This window comes from Balaenoptera borealis, assembly GCF_965194805.1.
Source record: "Balaenoptera borealis genome assembly, contig: HAP1_SCAFFOLD_332, whole genome shotgun sequence".
NCBI classification, from domain to species: domain Eukaryota; kingdom Metazoa; phylum Chordata; class Mammalia; order Artiodactyla; family Balaenopteridae; genus Balaenoptera; species Balaenoptera borealis.
The window spans coordinates 377,436-404,257 of record NW_028123860.1 but is presented as its reverse complement, the minus strand read 5'-3'; positions in this window follow the sequence as shown (position 1 = coordinate 404,257).

The following is a 26,822-nucleotide window of genomic DNA, read 5'->3' as shown; positions in this document are numbered from 1 at the left end:
TCAGTCTTTAACGTTGAGCATGATGTTTGCTGTGGCTTTTTGTACTACTCTTTTCCATATTGAGCAAATTTCCTTTTATTCCTGCTTTCTTGAGTGTTTTTCATGAAATAACCCTGGATTTTCATTGTAGATTTTTTGCATTAATTGATATGATTATGTGTTTTTACTTCACACCATTATTGTGGTTGAATACATTGCTTACTTTTCATATGTTGAGCAACCTGAAATTCCTGGTGTAGAGATACTTGCTTATGGCATTATCCATTTAAAGTTCTGTTGGTTTCATGTTGCTATTATTGTGTGATAGATTTTTACATTCCTATTTATAAGTTGTACTGGGGTAGTTTTCTTGTTTTTTTCCTTTATTTTTAAAATCTTTTTTAAAATAGTGGTTTTATTTCATTTTAATTATTTATTTATTTTGGCCACGTCCCATGGCTTGTGGGATCTTAGTTCCCCAGTCAGGGATCGAACCCGAGCCCTTGGCAGTGAAAGCACAGAGTCCTAACCACTGGGCCACCAGAGAATTCCCCAGTTTTCTTTTTCAAGATGTAGTTGTATAATCTGATTAGACTTGGCTTGGTGTAAGTGGTTTGGAGGGTTAGCATTAGGGCTGGGGCTGGTGTGAGGGTTGGGGCTGTGTATGGTTTATGGTTGCTGTTATGGTTTAAGTTTTATGGTTAATGAGTTATTTATGGGTATGGTTAATGACTATATTTTATGGTTTGGTTATGGTTATGGTTTTGCTTATTGGTTAAGGTTTATGGTTTTGGTCTCAGGGTGTTAGGGTTCTGTGTTAGAGTGGGTGTTAGGGTATGGGTTAGAATTGGGGTACAGGTAGGATACGGGTAGAGCATGGGTTAGGGTAAGGTACAGGTTTAGGGTACGGGTTAGGCTAAGGTTAGGTCAGGGCTTAGGGTCAGGATCAGAGTTTAGGGTTAGGGTCCATGTCAGGATTAGCGTCAAGGTTGAGCGAGGCCATTGTTTTCTGCTCCTCCAGTGCTGGATTCTCATTGATAGATGAATGAAATGTCTGCTCTGGTCACCCACTGTTTCAAATTGAGCTCAGCCTTAGTCAAGGGTTCTTAGGGCCTCAGAGGTCATGCAGGGTTTCCCTCCACCCTCCCTCCTGGGAAGGGTGATGCAGGCCCCACTCTGTCTGGGCAGCCCCAGGTCCAGCATGGCCCTGACATGCAGGATACTAAGTAGACGTGATGTAAGACTTGGTGCATCAGTCTGCCAGCCCCCAGGTGCTGCCTTTTTTTTTTTCTTAATTAATTAATTAATTAATTTAATTTTGGGCTGTGTTGGGTCTGCATTGCTGCCCGGAGGCTTTCTCTAGTTGCGGCGAGTGGGGGCTTCTCATTGCGGTGGCTTCTCTTGTTGCAGAGCCCAGGCTCTAAGCGCGTGGGCTTCAGCAGTTGGGGCTCGCGGGTTCTAGAGCGCAGGCTCAGTAGTTGTGGTGCACGGGCTTAGTTGCTCCACAGCATGTGGGATCTTCCCGGACCAGGGCTCAAACCCGTGTCCCCTGCATTGGCAGGTGGATTCTTAACCACTGCGCCACCAGGGAAGTCTGGTGTTGCGTTCGTGAGGGCCGGTGGGGCCCTCGTGGGACTGGGCGGATCCTTTGTTCCATCTGCACGGGTGTCCAAGCAGGTCTCAGAACAGCCCTTGGCCTCTGAGCGTCCAGGCAGGCACCCACGTTCCTCCAGCTCAGGTTAGCCTTGGCCCCTCCAGCCCCCGTGGCCAATTACTGAGCTGATTGTGTCTTTACTCTTTCAAATGAAATCACTCTCTCCAGGTGGGCGAGAAGTTTACTTGTGAACTTGGTTAGGGTTAGGGGTTAGGGGTTAAGGGTTAGGGGTTAGGGTCAGGGTTAGGGTTAGGGCTAGGGCTAGGGGTTAGGGTTAGGCTTAGGGTTGGGTTAGGGTTAGGGGTTAGGGTTAGGGTTTAGGTTTAGGGTTAGGGTTAGTGTTGGGTTAGGGTTAGGGTTTAGGGTTAGGGTGTCCAGCCTTACGTCCCATTCAGCTGTGAGTGTAGATGTGGTCAGTCCAGTTGCCTCACAGCCCGTGATTGAATTTTGTAAGAATTCCTCTCTCTCTCACTGTCTTTCTCTTTTTATAATTAATTTTTATAATGGGCTGGAGCTGATTTGCAATGTTGTGTTTCTTGGTGCTGTACATCCACTTGAGTCACTTACAGAGAGACATCAATAAATTCTTTTCTAGTTTCTAGTAGTCAGATATATGTTTTTTCTGTGAATAGAGTGTGCTGAGTCCAGTTCCTTGAACAATGAGTATGTCTTGGCGATTACATTATTGGCGTATGGAACGGTATCTGTGCCAATTTCAACCTCCTGGTTTATGCATCACCGCACCACACTTTTCCCCTTAAGCAGCCATAAGTGTGTTTTGTAAATGTGTGATGGTGTTCTGTTTGTAATTCAGTTCACGGTTGGCGATTTTTAGATTCCCTTTATAAGTGATATGATAAGTTTCTCTTGCTGTCTAACTGATTTCACTCTCAATGACCATACATAAGTCCCCCTGAGTTGCTGCAACTGGCCTCATTTCATTGATTTCAGGGCTGAGTAATATTCCGTTGTGCTTAAGTATCAAATTTTCTTTCACCGTTTTTTCCTTCCAAGGACTATGAAGTTGTACCCAAGTCGAGGCTGTTGTAAACATAGCAGCAGTAAACGGGGTGCCTGCGTCCGGTGGATTTTTGGATTTTCCAACATATAGGCCCATGAGTGGAAGCGCCCTATGCTTTGTAGCTCTGTTTTTTAGATGTTTTAGGAAACACAGCACACTTCTCCAGAGTGGCCGTTGGCAATTTACATTCCCCCCTTCAGCGTAACGAGGCTCCCTTTTCTCCTCTCCTTGTCCTGCATATCTGGTTTTTACCCTTTGTGAGGATGGTCCTTTTTTCTGATTCGAAGTGATACCTCTTTGTAGTGTTGATTTGCATTGCCCGCTTCTTTGGTTGGGCAAAAAGGGCGTATGCGTTTTTCCTGAATATATTCTGGAAGTTAAATTTGAGAGACAGCTTTTCTTTTTAATTGATTAAATAATTTATTTATTTTTGGCTGTGTTGGGTCTTCGTTTCTGTGCGAAGGCTTTCTCTAGTTGTGGCAAGCGGGGGCCACTCTTCATCGCGGTGCGCGGACCTCTCACTATCGCGGCCTGTCTTGTTGCGGAGCACAGGCTCCAGACGCGCAGGTTCAGGAGTTGTGGCTCACGGGCCTGGTTGCTCCGCGGCATGTGGGATCTTCCCAGACCAGGGCTCGAACCCGTGTCCCCTGCATTAGCAGGCAGATTCTCAACCACTGCGCCACCAGGGGAGCCCCTTGAATAGTTTTGTATTTAAAGTTTTTCTGTGGGGACTTCCCTGGTGACGCAGTGGTTAAGAGTCCGCCTGCCAATGCAGGGGACACGGGCTCGAGCCCTGGTCCGGGAAGATCCCACATGCCGCAGAGCAACCAAGCCTGCGCGGCACAACTACTGAAGCCTGCGCGCCTAGAGCCTGTGCTCGCTCACAAGAGAAGCCACCGCAATGAGAAGCCCGTGCACCGCAACGAAGAGTAGCCCCGCTCGACGCAACTAGAGAAAGCCCATATGCAGCAACGAAGACCCAACGCAGCCAAACATAAATTAAAAACTAAAATAAAATTTGCCTCTGAATAACTTTGAGTGAATTTGGTATAAGTTGTAAAGTTTGCATCTACATTCACTTCCTTCCAAATGGTTTCCAATTAATTGTTCCTTAACTACTTTTAGAAAACTTTTGGGATAGAGACTCCATTTTCGTTTGAATTTCCAGTTTAATGGATTCAGCAGTCCTGTCAGTAGGGCACGCTGCCTCCAGTGACCTGTGAGGGAGGCGCGGCCTGCACTTCCTGCACTGACCACAGGGTGGCGCCGAGTTCGCCTCTCTGACCCACAGCGCATGCTCATTCCATGGAACTCCATTGTGAGGGCAGCTGAGAGGAGTTGAGCCGCCTCAGGCGCGGGGGCGGGGGCGGGGGTCTTCGGGTAGGACGCCCGGCTCAGCTTCTCTGCTGAGAGGAGCTCGGTCTCCATCTCCTCAGGACTCACTGGGGTTTCGGCTTCAGGACAAAGTGGGGCTGCCTCCACGCTGACTAGGGAACTAGGGTTCCTGAGGACCCAGGTGATGCCTGAGGAAAAGGTGAAGAGACGGTGAGGAAAAGTGGGGAGAAGCTTCCTGTGGGCGACTGACCGTTGAGGGGGTCCGTCTTCGTGTGAGCGAGGGAGGGCTTGGCGTGGAAAGCTGGGTTTTTGGTCAGGTTTGTGTGCAGGGTAGCCAGCGTGAGTTATGGGGCGTCCAGTTTTCCCAGCACCATTTATCGTGGGGCGTGTCGTGCTCCTTGGTGTGTCCTTGGTCCCTGTGTCATAAATTCACCGACCCCGTCCGTGTGGGTTGAATTCTGGTCTCTCTGTCCTGTTCCTCTGGTCCCTGCGCCCGTTTTGAGCCAGTTCCACACTGTTTTGGTGACTGTAGCTTCTCAGCAGAGTGTGACGTCAGGGAGGGAGATGCCTCCAGCCCGTTCTCTTTTTTCAGGGTTTCTTTGGCTATTTGGGGTCCTTTGTGGTTCCCCACAGATATTAGGAGGATTTGCTCTATTTTGGGGGAAAATACCATGGAATTTTGGGAGGGATTGCATTCACTGTGTCCACTGCTTTGGGTAGCATGGATATTTTAACAATATTAATTGTTCCATTCCATGAGAACAGGATATCTTTCCATTTCTTGGTGTGTTTTGCAATGTCTTCATCAATGTCTTCAAGTTTTCAGTGTGCAGGTCTTTCACCTCCTTGGTTGACTTTATTCCCAGGTATTTTGTTCTTTTTGAATGCAGTTGTAAATAGGGTTGCTTTCTTTCTCTTTCTGATGGTTCATTATTAGTGTTTAGAAAGGCAGCTGATCTCTGTGTATTGATTTTGCAACTTTACTGAATTGATTTATTAGTTCTAATAGTTTTTTTGTGGAATGAAGTGGAAAATTGGAATTCAAAAATCCCACTGTTTCTACCATATCCAGGTCGTCCACAACACGGAGGACAGCGGCTCCTAATATAACCTTCCCACAGTGCCTCTAAATGACATGTGGACTTTGGGTAAACTGGATCTGGGTAAGGCTTGGCTTCTATATGGAAGTTTGATGTTTTCTCTGCTTTTCTGGCATGCTGTTGACATACATGATGTTTTGAAAAGTAATTGACTTTCCAGTAATTTCAAACATACAACTTTACATACATAAAAACAAGTCTCGTCCCTTGATTAAATATACTCCTAAATATTGATGTTGACATTCTTAAAAATGGAATTGTTCTCATAAATTCTTTTTCAGATTATTTTTTGCCAGCGTATGCATATAAGATAGATTTTCATGAATTGATATTTTGTTCTATAACTTTGCTTATTAATGAGTTGATTAGCTCAAATAATTTCTTTGCTGATTATAGGTAGTCTTATATATAAGATGATGTGACCTATGTTCTGTGAAGAGACACGGTTTTAATTTTTCCATTCACCCATGGATGCCTTTTCTTTCTTTCCTCAAGATTCTGGGTAGAACTTCCAGTACACTATTGAGTAACGGTGATGAAGGCCAGCTTCCTGGCCCTGTTCCTGATTTCAGGAGTAAATCTTTCAGTCTTTAACGTTGAGCATGATGTTTGCTGTGGCTTTTTGTACTACTCTTTTCCATATTGAGCAAATTTCCTTTTATTCCTGCTTTCTTGAGTGTTTTTCATGAAATAACCCTGGATTTTCATTGTAGATTTTTTGCATTAATTGATATGATTATGTGTTTTTACTTCACACCATTATTGTGGTTGAATACATTGCTTACTTTTCATATGTTGAGCAACCTGAAATTCCTGGTGTAGAGATACTTGCTTATGGCATTATCCATTTAAAGTTCTGTTGGTTTCATGTTGCTATTATTGTGTGATAGATTTTTACATTCCTATTTATAAGTTGTACTGGGGTAGTTTTCTTGTTTTTTTCCTTTATTTTTAAAATCTTTTTTAAAATAGTGGTTTTATTTCATTTTAATTATTTATTTATTTTGGCCACGTCCCATGGCTTGTGGGATCTTAGTTCCCCAGTCAGGGATCGAACCCGAGCCCTTGGCAGTGAAAGCACAGAGTCCTAACCACTGGGCCACCAGAGAATTCCCCAGTTTTCTTTTTCAAGATGTAGTTGTATAATCTGATTAGACTTGGCTTGGTGTAAGTGGTTTGGAGGGTTAGCATTAGGGCTGGGGCTGGTGTGAGGGTTGGGGCTGTGTATGGTTTATGGTTGCTGTTATGGTTTAAGTTTTATGGTTAATGAGTTATTTATGGGTATGGTTAATGACTATATTTTATGGTTTGGTTATGGTTATGGTTTTGCTTATTGGTTAAGGTTTATGGTTTTGGTCTCAGGGTGTTAGGGTTCTGTGTTAGAGTGGGTGTTAGGGTATGGGTTAGAATTGGGGTACAGGTAGGATACGGGTAGAGCATGGGTTAGGGTAAGGTACAGGTTTAGGGTACGGGTTAGGCTAAGGTTAGGTCAGGGCTTAGGGTCAGGATCAGAGTTTAGGGTTAGGGTCCATGTCAGGATTAGCGTCAAGGTTGAGCGAGGCCATTGTTTTCTGCTCCTCCAGTGCTGGATTCTCATTGATAGATGAATGAAATGTCTGCTCTGGTCACCCACTGTTTCAAATTGAGCTCAGCCTTAGTCAAGGGTTCTTAGGGCCTCAGAGGTCATGCAGGGTTTCCCTCCACCCTCCCTCCTGGGAAGGGTGATGCAGGCCCCACTCTGTCTGGGCAGCCCCAGGTCCAGCATGGCCCTGACATGCAGGATACTAAGTAGACGTGATGTAAGACTTGGTGCATCAGTCTGCCAGCCCCCAGGTGCTGCCTTTTTTTTTTTCTTAATTAATTAATTAATTAATTTAATTTTGGGCTGTGTTGGGTCTGCATTGCTGCCCGGAGGCTTTCTCTAGTTGCGGCGAGTGGGGGCTTCTCATTGCGGTGGCTTCTCTTGTTGCAGAGCCCAGGCTCTAAGCGCGTGGGCTTCAGCAGTTGGGGCTCGCGGGTTCTAGAGCGCAGGCTCAGTAGTTGTGGTGCACGGGCTTAGTTGCTCCACAGCATGTGGGATCTTCCCGGACCAGGGCTCAAACCCGTGTCCCCTGCATTGGCAGGTGGATTCTTAACCACTGCGCCACCAGGGAAGTCTGGTGTTGCGTTCGTGAGGGCCGGTGGGGCCCTCGTGGGACTGGGCGGATCCTTTGTTCCATCTGCACGGGTGTCCAAGCAGGTCTCAGAACAGCCCTTGGCCTCTGAGCGTCCAGGCAGGCACCCACGTTCCTCCAGCTCAGGTTAGCCTTGGCCCCTCCAGCCCCCGTGGCCAATTACTGAGCTGATTGTGTCTTTACTCTTTCAAATGAAATCACTCTCTCCAGGTTGGCGAGAAGTTTACTTGTGAACTTGGTTAGGGTTAGGGGTTAGGGGTTAAGGGTTAGGGGTTAGGGTCAGGGTTAGGGTTAGGGCTAGGGCTAGGGGTTAGGGTTAGGCTTAGGGTTGGGTTAGGGTTAGGGGTTAGGGTTAGGGTTTAGGTTTAGGGTTAGGGTTAGTGTTGGGTTAGGGTTAGGGTTTAGGGTTAGGGTGTCCAGCCTTACGTCCCATTCAGCTGTGAGTGTAGATGTGGTCAGTCCAGTTGCCTCACAGCCCGTGATTGAATTTTGTAAGAATTCCTCTCTCTCTCACTGTCTTTCTCTTTTTATAATTAATTTTTATAATGGGCTGGAGCTGATTTGCAATGTTGTGTTTCTTGGTGCTGTACATCCACTTGAGTCACTTACAGAGAGACATCAATAAATTCTTTTCTAGTTTCTAGTAGTCAGATATATGTTTTTTCTGTGAATAGAGTGTGCTGAGTCCAGTTCCTTGAACCATGAGTATGTCTTGGCGATTACATTATTGGCGTATGGAACGGTATCTGTGCCAATTTCAACCTCCTGGTTTATGCATCACCGCACCACACTTTTCCCCTTAAGCAGCCATAAGTGTGTTTTGTAAATGTGTGATGGTGTTCTGTTTGTAATTCAGTTCACGGTTGGCGATTTTTAGATTCCCTTTATAAGTGATATGATAAGTTTCTCTTGCTGTCTAACTTATTTCACTCTCAATGACCATACATAAGTCCCCCTGAGTTGCTGCAACTGGCCTCATTTCATTGATTTCAGGGCTGAGTAATATTCCGTTGTGCTTAAGTATCAAATTTTCTTTCACCGTTTTTTCCTTCCAAGGACTATGAAGTTGTACCCAAGTCGAGGCTGTTGTAAACATAGCAGCAGTAAACGGGGTGCCTGCGTCCGGTGGATTTTTGGATTTTCCAACATATAGGCCCATGAGTGGAAGCGCCCTATGCTTTGTAGCTCTGTTTTTTAGATGTTTTAGGAAACACAGCACACTTCTCCAGAGTGGCCGTTGGCAATTTACATTCCCCCCTTCAGCGTAACGAGGCTCCCTTTTCTCCTCTCCTTGTCCTGCATATCTGGTTTTTACCCTTTGTGAGGATGGTCCTTTTTTCTGATTCGAAGTGATACCTCTTTGTAGTGTTGATTTGCATTGCCCGCTTCTTTGGTTGGGCAAAAAGGGCGTATGCGTTTTTCCTGAATATATTCTGGAAGTTAAATTTGAGAGACAGCTTTTCTTTTTAATTGATTAAATAATTTATTTATTTTTGGCTGTGTTGGGTCTTCGTTTCTGTGCGAAGGCTTTCTCTAGTTGTGGCAAGCGGGGGCCACTCTTCATCGCGGTGCGCGGACCTCTCACTATCGCGGCCTGTCTTGTTGCGGAGCACAGGCTCCAGACGCGCAGGTTCAGGAGTTGTGGCTCACGGGCCTGGTTGCTCCGCGGCATGTGGGATCTTCCCAGACCAGGGCTCGAACCCGTGTCCCCTGCATTAGCAGGCAGATTCTCAACCACTGCGCCACCAGGGGAGCCCCTTGAATAGTTTTGTATTTAAAGTTTTTCTGTGGGGACTTCCCTGGTGACGCAGTGGTTAAGAGTCCGCCTGCCAATGCAGGGGACACGGGCTCGAGCCCTGGTCCGGGAAGATCCCACATGCCGCAGAGCAACCAAGCCTGCGCGGCACAACTACTGAAGCCTGCGCGCCTAGAGCCCGTGCTCGCTCACAAGAGAAGCCACCGCAATGAGAAGCCCGTGCACCGCAACGAAGAGTAGCCCCGCTCGACGCAACTAGAGAAAGCCCATATGCAGCAACGAAGACCCAACGCAGCCAAACATAAATTAAAAACTAAAATAAAATTTGCCTCTGAATAACTTTGAGTGAATTTGGTATAAGTTGTAAAGTTTGCATCTACATTCACTTCCTTCCAAATGGTTTCCAATTAATTGTTCCTTAACTACTTTTAGAAAACTTTTGGGATAGAGACTCCATTTTCGTTTGAATTTCCAGTTTAATGGATTCAGCAGTCCTGTCAGTAGGGCACGCTGCCTCCAGTGACCTGTGAGGGAGGCGCGGCCTGCACTTCCTGCACTGACCACAGGGTGGCGCCGAGTTCGCCTCTCTGACCCACAGCGCATGCTCATTCCATGGAACTCCATTGTGAGGGCAGCTGAGAGGAGTTGAGCCGCCTCAGGCGCGGGGGCGGGGGCGGGGGCCTTCGGGTAGGACGCCCGGCTCAGCTTCTCTGCTGAGAGGAGCTCGGTCTCCATCTCCTCAGGACTCACTGGGGTTTCGGCTTCAGGACAAAGTGGGGCTGCCTCCACGCTGACTAGGGAACTAGGGTTCCTGAGGACCCAGGTGATGCCTGAGGAAAAGGTGAAGAGACGGTGAGGAAAAGTGGGGAGAAGCTTCCTGTGGGCGACTGACCGTTGAGGGGGTCCGTCTTCGTGTGAGCGAGGGAGGGCTTGGCGTGGAAAGCTGGGTTTTTGGTCAGGTTTGTGTGCAGGGTAGCCAGCGTGAGTTATGGGGCGTCCAGTTTTCCCAGCACCATTTATCGTGGGGCGTGTCGTGCTCCTTGGTGTGTCCTTGGTCCCTGTGTCATAAATTCACCGACCCCGTCCGTGTGGGTTGAATTCTGGTCTCTCTGTCCTGTTCCTCTGGTCCCTGCGCCCGTTTTGAGCCAGTTCCACACTGTTTTGGTGACTGTAGCTTCTCAGCAGAGTGTGACGTCAGGGAGGGAGATGCCTCCAGCCCGTTCTCTTTTTTCAGGGTTTCTTTGGCTATTTGGGGTCCTTTGTGGTTCCCCACAGATATTAGGAGGATTTGCTCTATTTTGGGGGAAAATACCATGGAATTTTGGGAGGGATTGCATTCACTGTGTCCACTGCTTTGGGTAGCATGGATATTTTAACAATATTAATTGTTCCATTCCATGAGAACAGGATATCTTTCCATTTCTTGGTGTGTTTTGCAATGTCTTCATCAATGTCTTCAAGTTTTCAGTGTGCAGGTCTTTCACCTCCTTGGTTGACTTTATTCCCAGGTATTTTGTTCTTTTTGAATGCAGTTGTAAATAGGGTTGCTTTCTTTCTCTTTCTGATGGTTCATTATTAGTGTTTAGAAAGGCAGCTGATCTCTGTGTATTGATTTTGCAACTTTACTGAATTGATTTATTAGTTCTAATAGTTTTTTTGTGGAATGAAGTGGAAAATTGGAATTCAAAAATCCCACTGTTTCTACCATATCCAGGTCGTCCACAACACGGAGGACAGCGGCTCCTAATATAACCTTCCCACAGTGCCTCTAAATGACATGTGGACTTTGGGTAAACTGGATCTGGGTAAGGCTTGGCTTCTATATGGAAGTTTGATGTTTTCTCTGCTTTTCTGGCATGCTGTTGACATACATGATGTTTTGAAAAGTAATTGACTTTCCAGTAATTTCAAACATACAACTTTACATACATAAAAACAAGTCTCGTCCCTTGATTAAATATACTCCTAAATATTGATGTTGACATTCTTAAAAATGGAATTGTTCTCATAAATTCTTTTTCAGATTATTTTTTGCCAGCGTATGCATATAAGATAGATTTTCATGAATTGATATTTTGTTCTATAACTTTGCTTATTAATGAGTTGATTAGCTCAAATAATTTCTTTGCTGATTATAGGTAGTCTTATATATAAGATGATGTGACCTATGTTCTGTGAAGAGACACGGTTTTAATTTTTCCATTCACCCATGGATGCCTTTTCTTTCTTTCCTCAAGATTCTGGGTAGAACTTCCAGTACACTATTGAGTAACGGTGATGAAGGCCAGCTTCCTGGCCCTGTTCCTGATTTCAGGAGTAAATCTTTCAGTCTTTAACGTTGAGCATGATGTTTGCTGTGGCTTTTTGTACTACTCTTTTCCATATTGAGCAAATTTCCTTTTATTCCTGCTTTCTTGAGTGTTTTTCATGAAATAACCCTGGATTTTCATTGTAGATTTTTTGCATTAATTGATATGATTATGTGTTTTTACTTCACACCATTATTGTGGTTGAATACATTGCTTACTTTTCATATGTTGAGCAACCTGAAATTCCTGGTGTAGAGATACTTGCTTATGGCATTATCCATTTAAAGTTCTGTTGGTTTCATGTTGCTATTATTGTGTGATAGATTTTTACATTCCTATTTATAAGTTGTACTGGGGTAGTTTTCTTGTTTTTTTCCTTTATTTTTAAAATCTTTTTTAAAATAGTGGTTTTATTTCATTTTAATTATTTATTTATTTTGGCCACGTCCCATGGCTTGTGGGATCTTAGTTCCCCAGTCAGGGATCGAACCCGAGCCCTTGGCAGTGAAAGCACAGAGTCCTAACCACTGGGCCACCAGAGAATTCCCCAGTTTTCTTTTTCAAGATGTAGTTGTATAATCTGATTAGACTTGGCTTGGTGTAAGTGGTTTGGAGGGTTAGCATTAGGGCTGGGGCTGGTGTGAGGGTTGGGGCTGTGTATGGTTTATGGTTGCTGTTATGGTTTAAGTTTTATGGTTAATGAGTTATTTATGGGTATGGTTAATGACTATATTTTATGGTTTGGTTATGGTTATGGTTTTGCTTATTGGTTAAGGTTTATGGTTTTGGTCTCAGGGTGTTAGGGTTCTGTGTTAGAGTGGGTGTTAGGGTATGGGTTAGAATTGGGGTACAGGTAGGATACGGGTAGAGCATGGGTTAGGGTAAGGTACAGGTTTAGGGTACGGGTTAGGCTAAGGTTAGGTCAGGGCTTAGGGTCAGGATCAGAGTTTAGGGTTAGGGTCCATGTCAGGATTAGCGTCAAGGTTGAGCGAGGCCATTGTTTTCTGCTCCTCCAGTGCTGGATTCTCATTGATAGATGAATGAAATGTCTGCTCTGGTCACCCACTGTTTCAAATTGAGCTCAGCCTTAGTCAAGGGTTCTTAGGGCCTCAGAGGTCATGCAGGGTTTCCCTCCACCCTCCCTCCTGGGAAGGGTGATGCAGGCCCCACTCTGTCTGGGCAGCCCCAGGTCCAGCATGGCCCTGACATGCAGGATACTAAGTAGACGTGATGTAAGACTTGGTGCATCAGTCTGCCAGCCCCCAGGTGCTGCCTTTTTTTTTTTCTTAATTAATTAATTAATTAATTTAATTTTGGGCTGTGTTGGGTCTGCATTGCTGCCCGGAGGCTTTCTCTAGTTGCGGCGAGTGGGGGCTTCTCATTGCGGTGGCTTCTCTTGTTGCAGAGCCCAGGCTCTAAGCGCGTGGGCTTCAGCAGTTGGGGCTCGCGGGTTCTAGAGCGCAGGCTCAGTAGTTGTGGTGCACGGGCTTAGTTGCTCCACAGCATGTGGGATCTTCCCGGACCAGGGCTCAAACCCGTGTCCCCTGCATTGGCAGGTGGATTCTTAACCACTGCGCCACCAGGGAAGTCTGGTGTTGCGTTCGTGAGGGCCGGTGGGGCCCTCGTGGGACTGGGCGGATCCTTTGTTCCATCTGCACGGGTGTCCAAGCAGGTCTCAGAACAGCCCTTGGCCTCTGAGCGTCCAGGCAGGCACCCACGTTCCTCCAGCTCAGGTTAGCCTTGGCCCCTCCAGCCCCCGTGGCCAATTACTGAGCTGATTGTGTCTTTACTCTTTCAAATGAAATCACTCTCTCCAGGTTGGCGAGAAGTTTACTTGTGAACTTGGTTAGGGTTAGGGGTTAGGGGTTAAGGGTTAGGGGTTAGGGTCAGGGTTAGGGTTAGGGCTAGGGCTAGGGGTTAGGGTTAGGCTTAGGGTTGGGTTAGGGTTAGGGGTTAGGGTTAGGGTTTAGGTTTAGGGTTAGGGTTAGTGTTGGGTTAGGGTTAGGGTTTAGGGTTAGGGTGTCCAGCCTTACGTCCCATTCAGCTGTGAGTGTAGATGTGGTCAGTCCAGTTGCCTCACAGCCCGTGATTGAATTTTGTAAGAATTCCTCTCTCTCTCACTGTCTTTCTCTTTTTATAATTAATTTTTATAATGGGCTGGAGCTGATTTGCAATGTTGTGTTTCTTGGTGCTGTACATCCACTTGAGTCACTTACAGAGAGACATCAATAAATTCTTTTCTAGTTTCTAGTAGTCAGATATATGTTTTTTCTGTGAATAGAGTGTGCTGAGTCCAGTTCCTTGAACAATGAGTATGTCTTGGCGATTACATTATTGGCGTATGGAACGGTATCTGTGCCAATTTCAACCTCCTGGTTTATGCATCACCGCACCACACTTTTCCCCTTAAGCAGCCATAAGTGTGTTTTGTAAATGTGTGATGGTGTTCTGTTTGTAATTCAGTTCACGGTTGGCGATTTTTAGATTCCCTTTATAAGTGATATGATAAGTTTCTCTTGCTGTCTAACTTATTTCACTCTCAATAACCATACATAAGTCCCCCTGAGTTGCTGCAACTGGCCTCATTTCATTGATTTCAGGGCTGAGTAATATTCCGTTGTGCTTAAGTATCAAATTTTCTTTCACCGTTTTTTCCTTCCAAGGACTATGAAGTTGTACCCAAGTCGAGGCTGTTGTAAACATAGCAGCAGTAAACGGGGTGCCTGCGTCCGGTGGATTTTTGGATTTTCCAACATATAGGCCCATGAGTGGAAGCGCCCTATGCTTTGTAGCTCTGTTTTTTAGATGTTTTAGGAAACACAGCACACTTCTCCAGAGTGGCCGTTGGCAATTTACATTCCCCCCTTCAGCGTAACGAGGCTCCCTTTTCTCCTCTCCTTGTCCTGCATATCTGGTTTTTACCCTTTGTGAGGATGGTCCTTTTTTCTGATTCGAAGTGATACCTCTTTGTAGTGTTGATTTGCATTGCCCGCTTCTTTGGTTGGGCAAAAAGGGCGTATGCGTTTTTCCTGAATATATTCTGGAAGTTAAATTTGAGAGACAGCTTTTCTTTTTAATTGATTAAATAATTTATTTATTTTTGGCTGTGTTGGGTCTTCGTTTCTGTGCGAAGGCTTTCTCTAGTTGTGGCAAGCGGGGGCCACTCTTCATCGCGGTGCGCGGACCTCTCACTATCGCGGCCTGTCTTGTTGCGGAGCACAGGCTCCAGACGCGCAGGTTCAGGAGTTGTGGCTCACGGGCCTGGTTGCTCCGCGGCATGTGGGATCTTCCCAGACCAGGGCTCGAACCCGTGTCCCCTGCATTAGCAGGCAGATTCTCAACCACTGCGCCACCAGGGGAGCCCCTTGAATAGTTTTGTATTTAAAGTTTTTCTGTGGGGACTTCCCTGGTGACGCAGTGGTTAAGAGTCCGCCTGCCAATGCAGGGGACACGGGCTCGAGCCCTGGTCCGGGAAGATCCCACATGCCGCAGAGCAACCAAGCCTGCGCGGCACAACTACTGAAGCCTGCGCGCCTAGAGCCCGTGCTCGCTCACAAGAGAAGCCACCGCAATGAGAAGCCCGTGCACCGCAACGAAGAGTAGCCCCGCTCGACGCAACTAGAGAAAGCCCATATGCAGCAACGAAGACCCAACGCAGCCAAACATAAATTAAAAACTAAAATAAAATTTGCCTCTGAATAACTTTGAGTGAATTTGGTATAAGTTGTAAAGTTTGCATCTACATTCACTTCCTTCCAAATGGTTTCCAATTAATTGTTCCTTAACTACTTTTAGAAAACTTTTGGGATAGAGACTCCATTTTCGTTTGAATTTCCAGTTTAATGGATTCAGCAGTCCTGTCAGTAGGGCACGCTGCCTCCAGTGACCTGTGAGGGAGGCGCGGCCTGCACTTCCTGCACTGACCACAGGGTGGCGCCGAGTTCGCCTCTCTGACCCACAGCGCATGCTCATTCCATGGAACTCCATTGTGAGGGCAGCTGAGAGGAGTTGAGCCGCCTCAGGCGCGGGGGCGGGGGCGGGGGCCTTCGGGTAGGACGCCCGGCTCAGCTTCTCTGCTGAGAGGAGCTCGGTCTCCATCTCCTCAGGACTCACTGGGGTTTCGGCTTCAGGACAAAGTGGGGCTGCCTCCACGCTGACTAGGGAACTAGGGTTCCTGAGGACCCAGGTGATGCCTGAGGAAAAGGTGAAGAGACGGTGAGGAAAAGTGGGGAGAAGCTTCCTGTGGGCGACTGACCGTTGAGGGGGTCCGTCTTCGTGTGAGCGAGGGAGGGCTTGGCGTGGAAAGCTGGGTTTTTGGTCAGGTTTGTGTGCAGGGTAGCCAGCGTGAGTTATGGGGCGTCCAGTTTTCCCAGCACCATTTATCGTGGGGCGTGTCGTGCTCCTTGGTGTGTCCTTGGTCCCTGTGTCATAAATTCACCGACCCCGTCCGTGTGGGTTGAATTCTGGTCTCTCTGTCCTGTTCCTCTGGTCCCTGCGCCCGTTTAGAGCCAGTTCCACACTGTTTTGGTGACTGTAGCTTCTCAGCAGAGTGTGACGTCAGGGAGGGAGATGCCTCCAGCCCGTTCTCTTTTTTCAGGGTTTCTTTGGCTATTTGGGGTCCTTTGTGGTTCCCCACAGATATTAGGAGGATTTGCTCTATTTTGGGGGAAAATACCATGGAATTTTGGGAGGGATTGCATTCACTGTGTCCACTGCTTTGGGTAGCATGGATATTTTAACAATATTAATTGTTCCATTCCATGAGAACAGGATATCTTTCCATTTCTTGGTGTGTTTTGCAATGTCTTCATCAATGTCTTCAAGTTTTCAGTGTGCAGGTCTTTCACCTCCTTGGTTGACTTTATTCCCAGGTATTTTGTTCTTTTTGAATGCAGTTGTAAATAGGGTTGCTTTCTTTCTCTTTCTGATGGTTCATTATTAGTGTTTAGAAAGGCAGCTGATCTCTGTGTATTGATTTTGCAACTTTACTGAATTGATTTATTAGTTCTAATAGTTTTTTTGTGGAATGAAGTGGAAAATTGGAATTCAAAAATCCCACTGTTTCTACCATATCCAGGTCGTCCACAACACGGAGGACAGCGGCTCCTAATATAACCTTCCCACAGTGCCTCTAAATGACATGTGGACTTTGGGTAAACTGGATCTGGGTAAGGCTTGGCTTCTATATGGAAGTTTGATGTTTTCTCTGCTTTTCTGGCATGCTGTTGACATACATGATGTTTTGAAAAGTAATTGACTTTCCAGTAATTTCAAACATACAACTTTACATACATAAAAACAAGTCTCGTCCCTTGATTAAATATACTCCTAAATATTGATGTTGACATTCTTAAAAATGGAATTGTTCTCATAAATTCTTTTTCAGATTATTTTTTGCCAGCGTATGCATATAAGATAGATTTTCATGAATTGATATTTTGTTCTATAACTTTGCTTATTAATGAGTTGATTAGCTCAAATAATTTCTTTGCTGATTATAGGTAGTCTTATATATAAGATGATGTGACCTATGTTCTGTGAAGAGACACGGTTTTAATTTTTCCATTCACCCATGGATGCCTTTTCTTTCTTTCCTCAAGATTCTGGGTAGAACTTCCAGTACACTATTGAGTAACGGTGATGAAGGCCAGCTTCCTGGCCCTGTTCCTGATTTCAGGAGTAAATCTTTCAGTCTTTAACGTTGAGCATGATGTTTGCTGTGGCTTTTTGTACTACTCTTTTCCATATTGAGCAAATTTCCTTTTATTCCTGCTTTCTTGAGTGTTTTTCATGAAATAACCCTGGATTTTCATTGTAGATTTTTTGCATTAATTGATATGATTATGTGTTTTTACTTCACACCATTATTGTGGTTGAATACATTGCTTACTTTTCATATGTTGAGCAACCTGAAATTCCTGGTGTAGAGATACTTGCTTATGGCATTATCCATTTAAAGTTCTGTTGGTTTCATGTTGCTATTATTGTGTGATAGATTTTTACATTCCTATTTATAAGTTGTACTGGGGTAGTTTTCTTGTTTTTTTCCTTTATTTTTAAAATCTTTTTTAAAATAGTGGTTTTATTTCATTTTAATTATTTATTTATTTTGGCCACGTCCCATGGCTTGTGGGATCTTAGTTCCCCAGTCAGGGATCGAACCCGAGCCCTTGGCAGTGAAAGCACAGAGTCCTAACCACTGGGCCACCAGAGAATTCCCCAGTTTTCTTTTTCAAGATGTAGTTGTATAATCTGATTAGACTTGGCTTGGTGTAAGTGGTTTGGAGGGTTAGCATTAGGGCTGGGGCTGGTGTGAGGGTTGGGGCTGTGTATGGTTTATGGTTGCTGTTATGGTTTAAGTTTTATGGTTAATGAGTTATTTATGGGTATGGTTAATGACTATATTTTATGGTTTGGTTATGGTTATGGTTTTGCTTATTGGTTAAGGTTTATGGTTTTGGTCTCAGGGTGTTAGGGTTCTGTGTTAGAGTGGGTGTTAGGGTATGGGTTAGAATTGGGGTACAGGTAGGATACGGGTAGAGCATGGGTTAGGGTAAGGTACAGGTTTAGGGTACGGGTTAGGCTAAGGTTAGGTCAGGGCTTAGGGTCAGGATCAGAGTTTAGGGTTAGGGTCCATGTCAGGATTAGCGTCAAGGTTGAGCGAGGCCATTGTTTTCTGCTCCTCCAGTGCTGGATTCTCATTGATAGATGAATGAAATGTCTGCTCTGGTCACCCACTGTTTCAAATTGAGCTCAGCCTTAGTCAAGGGTTCTTAGGGCCTCAGAGGTCATGCAGGGTTTCCCTCCACCCTCCCTCCTGGGAAGGGTGATGCAGGCCCCACTCTGTCTGGGCAGCCCCAGGTCCAGCATGGCCCTGACATGCAGGATACTAAGTAGACGTGATGTAAGACTTGGTGCATCAGTCTGCCAGCCCCCAGGTGCTGCCTTTTTTTTTTTCTTAATTAATTAATTAATTAATTTAATTTTGGGCTGTGTTGGGTCTGCATTGCTGCCCGGAGGCTTTCTCTAGTTGCGGCGAGTGGGGGCTTCTCATTGCGGTGGCTTCTCTTGTTGCAGAGCCCAGGCTCTAAGCGCGTGGGCTTCAGCAGTTGGGGCTCGCGGGTTCTAGAGCGCAGGCTCAGTAGTTGTGGTGCACGGGCTTAGTTGCTCCACAGCATGTGGGATCTTCCCGGACCAGGGCTCAAACCCGTGTCCCCTGCATTGGCAGGTGGATTCTTAACCACTGCGCCACCAGGGAAGTCTGGTGTTGCGTTCCTGAGGGCCGGTGGGGCCCTCGTGGGACTGGGCGGATCCTTTGTTCCATCTGCACGGGTGTCCAAGCAGGTCTCAGAACAGCCCTTGGCCTCTGAGCGTCCAGGCAGGCACCCACGTTCCTCCAGCTCAGGTTAGCCTTGGCCCCTCCAGCCCCCGTGGCCAATTACTGAGCTGATTGTGTCTTTACTCTTTCAAATGAAATCACTCTCTCCAGGTTGGCGAGAAGTTTACTTGTGAACTTGGTTAGGGTTAGGGGTTAGGGGTTAAGGGTTAGGGGTTAGGGTCAGGGTTAGGGTTAGGGCTAGGGCTAGGGGTTAGGGTTAGGCTTAGGGTTGGGTTAGGGTTAGGGGTTAGGGTTAGGGTTTAGGTTTAGGGTTAGGGTTAGTGTTGGGTTAGGGTTAGGGTTTAGGGTTAGGGTGTCCAGCCTTACGTCCCATTCAGCTGTGAGTGTAGATGTGGTCAGTCCAGTTGCCTCACAGCCCGTGATTGAATTTTGTAAGAATTCCTCTCTCTCTCACTGTCTTTCTCTTTTTATAATTAATTTTTATAATGGGCTGGAGCTGATTTGCAATGTTGTGTTTCTTGGTGCTGTACATCCACTTGAGTCACTTACAGAGAGACATCAATAAATTCTTTTCTAGTTTCTAGTAGTCAGATATATGTTTTTTCTGTGAATAGAGTGTGCTGAGTCCAGTTCCTTGAACAATGAGTATGTCTTGGCGATTACATTATTGGCGTATGGAACGGTATCTGTGCCAATTTCAACCTCCTGGTTTATGCATCACCGCACCACACTTTTCCCCTTAAGCAGCCATAAGTGTGTTTTGTAAATGTGTGATGGTGTTCTGTTTGTAATTCAGTTCACGGTTGGCGATTTTTAGATTCCCTTTATAAGTGATATGATAAGTTTCTCTTGCTGTCTAACTTATTTCACTCTCAATGACCATACATAAGTCCCCCTGAGTTGCTGCAACTGGCCTCATTTCATTGATTTCAGGGCTGAGTAATATTCCGTTGTGCTTAAGTATCAAATTTTCTTTCACCGTTTTTTCCTTCCAAGGACTATGAAGTTGTACCCAAGTCGAGGCTGTTGTAAACATAGCAGCAGTAAACGGGGTGCCTGCGTCCGGTGGATTTTTGGATTTTCCAACATATAGGCCCATGAGTGGAAGCGCCCTATGCTTTGTAGCTCTGTTTTTTAGATGTTTTAGGAAACACAGCACACTTCTCCAGAGTGGCCGTTGGCAATTTACATTCCCCCCTTCAGCGTAACGAGGCTCCCTTTTCTCCTCTCCTTGTCCTGCATATCTGGTTTTTACCCTTTGTGAGGATGGTCCTTTTTTCTGATTCGAAGTGATACCTCTTTGTAGTGTTGATTTGCATTGCCCGCTTCTTTGGTTGGGCAAAAAGGGCGTATGCGTTTTTCCTGAATATATTCTGGAAGTTAAATTTGAGAGACAGCTTTTCTTTTTAATTGATTAAATAATTTATTTATTTTTGGCTGTGTTGGGTCTTTGTTTCTGTGCGAAGGCTTTCTCTAGTTGTGGCAAGCGGGGGCCACTCTTCATCGCGGTGCGCGGACCTCTCACTATCGCGGCCTGTCTTGTTGCGGAGCACAGGCTCCAGACGCGCAGGTTCAGGAGTTGTGGCTCACGGGCCTGGTTGCTCCGCGGCATGTGGGATCTTCCCAGACCAGGGCTCGAACCCGTGTCCCCTGCATTAGCAGGCAGATTCTCAACCACTGCGCCACCAGGGGAGCCCCTTGAATAGTTTTGTATTTAAAGTTTTTCTGTGGGGACTTCCCTGGTGACGCAGTGGTTAAGAGTCCGCCTGCCAATGCAGGGGACACGGGCTCGAGCCCTGGTCCGGGAAGATCCCACATGCCGCAGAGCAACCAAGCCTGCGCGGCACAACTACTGAAGCCTGCGCGCCTAGAGCCCGTGCTCGCTCACAAGAGAAGCCACCGCAATGAGAAGCCCGTGCACCGCAACGAAGAGTAGCCCCGCTCGACGCAACTAGAGAAAGCCCATATGCAGCAACGAAGACCCAACGCAGCCAAACATAAATTAAAAACTAAAATAAAATTTGCCTCTGAATAACTTTGAGTGAATTTGGTATAAGTTGTAAAGTTTGCATCTACATTCACTTCCTTCCAAATGGTTTCCAATTAATTGTTCCTTAACTACTTTTAGAAAACTTTTGGGATAGAGACTCCATTTTCGTTTGAATTTCCAGTTTAATGGATTCAGCAGTCCTGTCAGTAGGGCACGCTGCCTCCAGTGACCTGTGAGGGAGGCGCGGCCTGCACTTCCTGCACTGACCACAGGGTGGCGCCGAGTTCGCCTCTCTGACCCACAGCGCATGCTCATTCCATGGAACTCCATTGTGAGGGCAGCTGAGAGGAGTTGAGCCGCCTCAGGCGCGGGGGCGGGGGCGGGGGCCTTCGGGTAGGACGCCCGGCTCAGCTTCTCTGCTGAGAGGAGCTCGGTCTCCATCTCCTCAGGACTCACTGGGGTTTCGGCTTCAGGACAAAGTGGGGCTGCCTCCACGCTGACTAGGGAACTAGGGTTCCTGAGGACCCAGGTGATGCCTGAGGAAAAGGTGAAGAGACGGTGAGGAAAAGTGGGGAGAAGCTTCCTGTGGGCGACTGACCGTTGAGGGGGTCCGTCTTCGTGTGAGCGAGGGAGGGCTTGGCGTGGAAAGCTGGGTTTTTGGTCAGGTTTGTGTGCAGGGTAGCCAGCGTGAGTTATGGGGCGTCCAGTTTTCCCAGCACCATTTATCGTGGGGCGTGTCGTGCTCCTTGGTGTGTCCTTGGTCCCTGTGTCATAAATTCACCGACCCCGTCCGTGTGGGTTGAATTCTGGTCTCTCTGTCCTGTTCCTCTGGTCCCTGCGCCCGTTTAGAGCCAGTTCCACACTGTTTTGGTGACTGTAGCTTCTCAGCAGAGTGTGACGTCAGGGAGGGAGATGCCTCCAGCCCGTTCTCTTTTTTCAGGGTTTCTTTGGCTATTTGGGGTCCTTTGTGGTTCCCCACAGATATTAGGAGGATTTGCTCTATTTTGGGGGAAAATACCATGGAATTTTGGGAGGGATTGCATTCACTGTGTCCACTGCTTTGGGTAGCATGGATATTTTAACAATATTAATTGTTCCATTCCATGAGAACAGGATATCTTTCCATTTCTTGGTGTGTTTTGCAATGTCTTCATCAATGTCTTCAAGTTTTCAGTGTGCAGGTCTTTCACCTCCTTGGTTGACTTTATTCCCAGGTATTTTGTTCTTTTTGAATGCAGTTGTAAATAGGGTTGCTTTCTTTCTCTTTCTGATGGTTCATTATTAGTGTTTAGAAAGGCAGCTGATCTCTGTGTATTGATTTTGCAACTTTACTGAATTGATTTATTAGTTCTAATAGTTTTTTTGTGGAATGAAGTGGAAAATTGGAATTCAAAAATCCCACTGTTTCTACCATATCCAGGTCGTCCACAACACGGAGGACAGCGGCTCCTAATATAACCTTCCCACAGTGCCTCTAAATGACATGTGGACTTTGGGTAAACTGGATCTGGGTAAGGCTTGGCTTCTATATGGAAGTTTGATGTTTTCTCTGCTTTTCTGGCATGCTGTTGACATACATGATGTTTTGAAAAGTAATTGACTTTCCAGTAATTTCAAACATACAACTTTACATACATAAAAACAAGTCTCGTCCCTTGATTAAATATACTCCTAAATATTGATGTTGACATTCTTAAAAATGGAATTGTTCTCATAAATTCTTTTTCAGATTATTTTTTGCCAGCGTATGCATATAAGATAGATTTTCATGAATTGATATTTTGTTCTATAACTTTGCTTATTAATGAGTTGATTAGCTCAAATAATTTCTTTGCTGATTATAGGTAGTCTTATATATAAGATGATGTGACCTATGTTCTGTGAAGAGACACGGTTTTAATTTTTCCATTCACCCATGGATGCCTTTTCTTTCTTTCCTCAAGATTCTGGGTAGAACTTCCAGTACACTATTGAGTAACGGTGATGAAGGCCAGCTTCCTGGCCCTGTTCCTGATTTCAGGAGTAAATCTTTCAGTCTTTAACGTTGAGCATGATGTTTGCTGTGGCTTTTTGTACTACTCTTTTCCATATTGAGCAAATTTCCTTTTATTCCTGCTTTCTTGAGTGTTTTTCATGAAATAACCCTGGATTTTCATTGTAGATTTTTTGCATTAATTGATATGATTATGTGTTTTTACTTCACACCATTATTGTGGTTGAATACATTGCTTACTTTTCATATGTTGAGCAACCTGAAATTCCTGGTGTAGAGATACTTGCTTATGGCATTATCCATTTAAAGTTCTGTTGGTTTCATGTTGCTATTATTGTGTGATAGATTTTTACATTCCTATTTATAAGTTGTACTGGGGTAGTTTTCTTGTTTTTTTCCTTTATTTTTAAAATCTTTTTTAAAGTAGTGGTTTTATTTCATTTTAATTATTTATTTATTTTGGCCACGTCCCATGGCTTGTGGGATCTTAGTTCCCCAGTCAGGGATCGAACCCGAGCCCTTGGCAGTGAAAGCACAGAGTCCTAACCACTGGGCCACCAGAGAATTCCCCAGTTTTCTTTTTCAAGATGTAGTTGTATAATCTGATTAGACTTGGCTTGGTGTAAGTGGTTTGGAGGGTTAGCATTAGGGCTGGGGCTGGTGTGAGGGTTGGGGCTGTGTATGGTTTATGGTTGCTGTTATGGTTTAAGTTTTATGGTTAATGAGTTATTTATGGGTATGGTTAATGACTATATTTTATGGTTTGGTTATGGTTATGGTTTTGCTTATTGGTTAAGGTTTATGGTTTTGGTCTCAGGGTGTTAGGGTTCTGTGTTAGAGTGGGTGTTAGGGTATGGGTTAGAATTGGGGTACAGGTAGGATACGGGTAGAGCATGGGTTAGGGTAAGGTACAGGTTTAGGGTACGGGTTAGGCTAAGGTTAGGTCAGGGCTTAGGGTCAGGATCAGAGTTTAGGGTTAGGGTCCATGTCAGGATTAGCGTCAAGGTTGAGCGAGGCCATTGTTTTCTGCTCCTCCAGTGCTGGATTCTCATTGATAGATGAATGAAATGTCTGCTCTGGTCACCCACTGTTTCAAATTGAGCTCAGCCTTAGTCAAGGGTTCTTAGGGCCTCAGAGGTCATGCAGGGTTTCCCTCCACCCTCCCTCCTGGGAAGGGTGATGCAGGCCCCACTCTGTCTGGGCAGCCCCAGGTCCAGCATGGCCCTGACATGCAGGATACTAAGTAGACGTGATGTAAGACTTGGTGCATCAGTCTGCCAGCCCCCAGGTGCTGCCTTTTTTTTTTTCTTAATTAATTAATTAATTAATTTAATTTTGGGCTGTGTTGGGTCTGCATTGCTGCCCGGAGGCTTTCTCTAGTTGCGGCGAGTGGGGGCTTCTCATTGCGGTGGCTTCTCTTGTTGCAGAGCCCAGGCTCTAAGCGCGTGGGCTTCAGCAGTTGGGGCTCGCGGGTTCTAGAGCGCAGGCTCAGTAGTTGTGGTGCACGGGCTTAGTTGCTCCACAGCATGTGGGATCTTCCCGGACCAGGGCTCAAACCCGTGTCCCCTGCATTGGCAGGTGGATTCTTAACCACTGCGCCACCAGGGAAGTCTGGTGTTGCGTTCGTGAGGGCCGGTGGGGCCCTCGTGGGACTGGGCGGATCCTTTGTTCCATCTGCACGGGTGTCCAAGCAGGTCTCAGAACAGCCCTTGGCCTCTGAGCGTCCAGGCAGGCACCCACGTTCCTCCAGCTCAGGTTAGCCTTGGCCCCTCCAGCCCCCGTGGCCAATTACTGAGCTGATTGTGTCTTTACTCTTTCAAATGAAATCACTCTCTCCAGGTTGGCGAGAAGTTTACTTGTGAACTTGGTTAGGGTTAGGGGTTAGGGGTTAAGGGTTAGGGGTTAGGGTCAGGGTTAGGGTTAGGGCTAGGGCTAGGGGTTAGGGTTAGGCTTAGGGTTGGGTTAGGGTTAGGGGTTAGGGTTAGGGTTTAGGTTTAGGGTTAGGGTTAGTGTTGGGTTAGGGTTAGGGTTTAGGGTTAGGGTGTCCAGCCTTACGTCCCATTCAGCTGTGAGTGTAGATGTGGTCAGTCCAGTTGCCTCACAGCCCGTGATTGAATTTTGTAAGAATTCCTCTCTCTCTCACTGTCTTTCTCTTTTTATAATTAATTTTTATAATGGGCTGGAGCTGATTTGCAATGTTGTGTTTCTTGGTGCTGTACATCCACTTGAGTCACTTACAGAGAGACATCAATAAATTCTTTTCTAGTTTCTAGTAGTCAGATATATGTTTTTTCTGTGAATAGAGTGTGCTGAGTCCAGTTCCTTGAACAATGAGTATGTCTTGGCGATTACATTATTGGCGTATGGAACGGTATCTGTGCCAATTTCAACCTCCTGGTTTATGCATCACCGCACCACACTTTTCCCCTTAAGCAGCCATAAGTGTGTTTTGTAAATGTGTGATGGTGTTCTGTTTGTAATTCAGTTCACGGTTGGCGATTTTTAGATTCCCTTTATAAGTGATATGATAAGTTTCTCTTGCTGTCTAACTTATTTCACTCTCAATGACCATACATAAGTCCCCCTGAGTTGCTGCAACTGGCCTCATTTCATTGATTTCAGGGCTGAGTAATATTCCGTTGTGCTTAAGTATCAAATTTTCTTTCACCGTTTTTTCCTTCCAAGGACTATGAAGTTGTACCCAAGTCGAGGCTGTTGTAAACATAGCAGCAGTAAACGGGGTGCCTGCGTCCGGTGGATTTTTGGATTTTCCAACATATAGGCCCATGAGTGGAAGCGCCCTATGCTTTGTAGCTCTGTTTTTTAGATGTTTTAGGAAACACAGCACACTTCTCCAGAGTGGCCGTTGGCAATTTACATTCCCCCCTTCAGCGTAACGAGGCTCCCTTTTCTCCTCTCCTTGTCCTGCATATCTGGTTTTTACCCTTTGTGAGGATGGTCCTTTTTTCTGATTCGAAGTGATACCTCTTTGTAGTGTTGATTTGCATTGCCCGCTTCTTTGGTTGGGCAAAAAGGGCGTATGCGTTTTTCCTGAATATATTCTGGAAGTTAAATTTGAGAGACAGCTTTTCTTTTTAATTGATTAAATAATTTATTTATTTTTGGCTGTGTTGGGTCTTCGTTTCTGTGCGAAGGCTTTCTCTAGTTGTGGCAAGCGGGGGCCACTCTTCATCGCGGTGCGCGGACCTCTCACTATCGCGGCCTGTCTTGTTGCGGAGCACAGGCTCCAGACGCGCAGGTTCAGGAGTTGTGGCTCACGGGCCTGGTTGCTCCGCGGCATGTGGGATCTTCCCAGACCAGGGCTCGAACCCGTGTCCCCTGCATTAGCAGGCAGATTCTCAACCACTGCGCCACCAGGGGAGCCCCTTGAATAGTTTTGTATTTAAAGTTTTTCTGTGGGGACTTCCCTGGTGACGCAGTGGTTAAGAGTCCGCCTGCCAATGCAGGGGACACGGGCTCGAGCCCTGGTCCGGGAAGATCCCACATGCCGCAGAGCAACCAAGCCTGCGCGGCACAACTACTGAAGCCTGCGCGCCTAGAGCCCGTGCTCGCTCACAAGAGAAGCCACCGCAATGAGAAGCCCGTGCACCGCAACGAAGAGTAGCCCCGCTCGACGCAACTAGAGAAAGCCCACATGCAGCAACGAAGACCCAACGCAGCCAAACATAAATTAAAAACTAAAATAAAATTTGCCTCTGAATAACTTTGAGTGAATTTGGTATAAGTTGTAAAGTTTGCATCTACATTCACTTCCTTCCAAATGGTTTCCAATTAATTGTTCCTTAACTACTTTTAGAAAACTTTTGGGATAGAGACTCCATTTTCGTTTGAATTTCCAGTTTAATGGATTCAGCAGTCCTGTCAGTAGGGCACGCTGCCTCCAGTGACCTGTGAGGGAGGCGTGGCCTGCACTTCCTGCACTGACCACAGGGTGGCGCCGAGTTCGCCTCTCTGACCCACAGCGCATGCTCATTCCATGGAACTCCATTGTGAGGGCAGCTGAGAGGAGTTGAGCCGCCTCAGGCGCGGGGGCGGGGGCGGGGGCCTTTGGGTAGGACGCCCGGCTCAGCTTCTCTGCTGAGAGGAGCTCGGTCTCCATCTCCTCAGGACTCACTGGGGTTTCGGCTTCAGGACAAAGTGGGGCTGCCTCC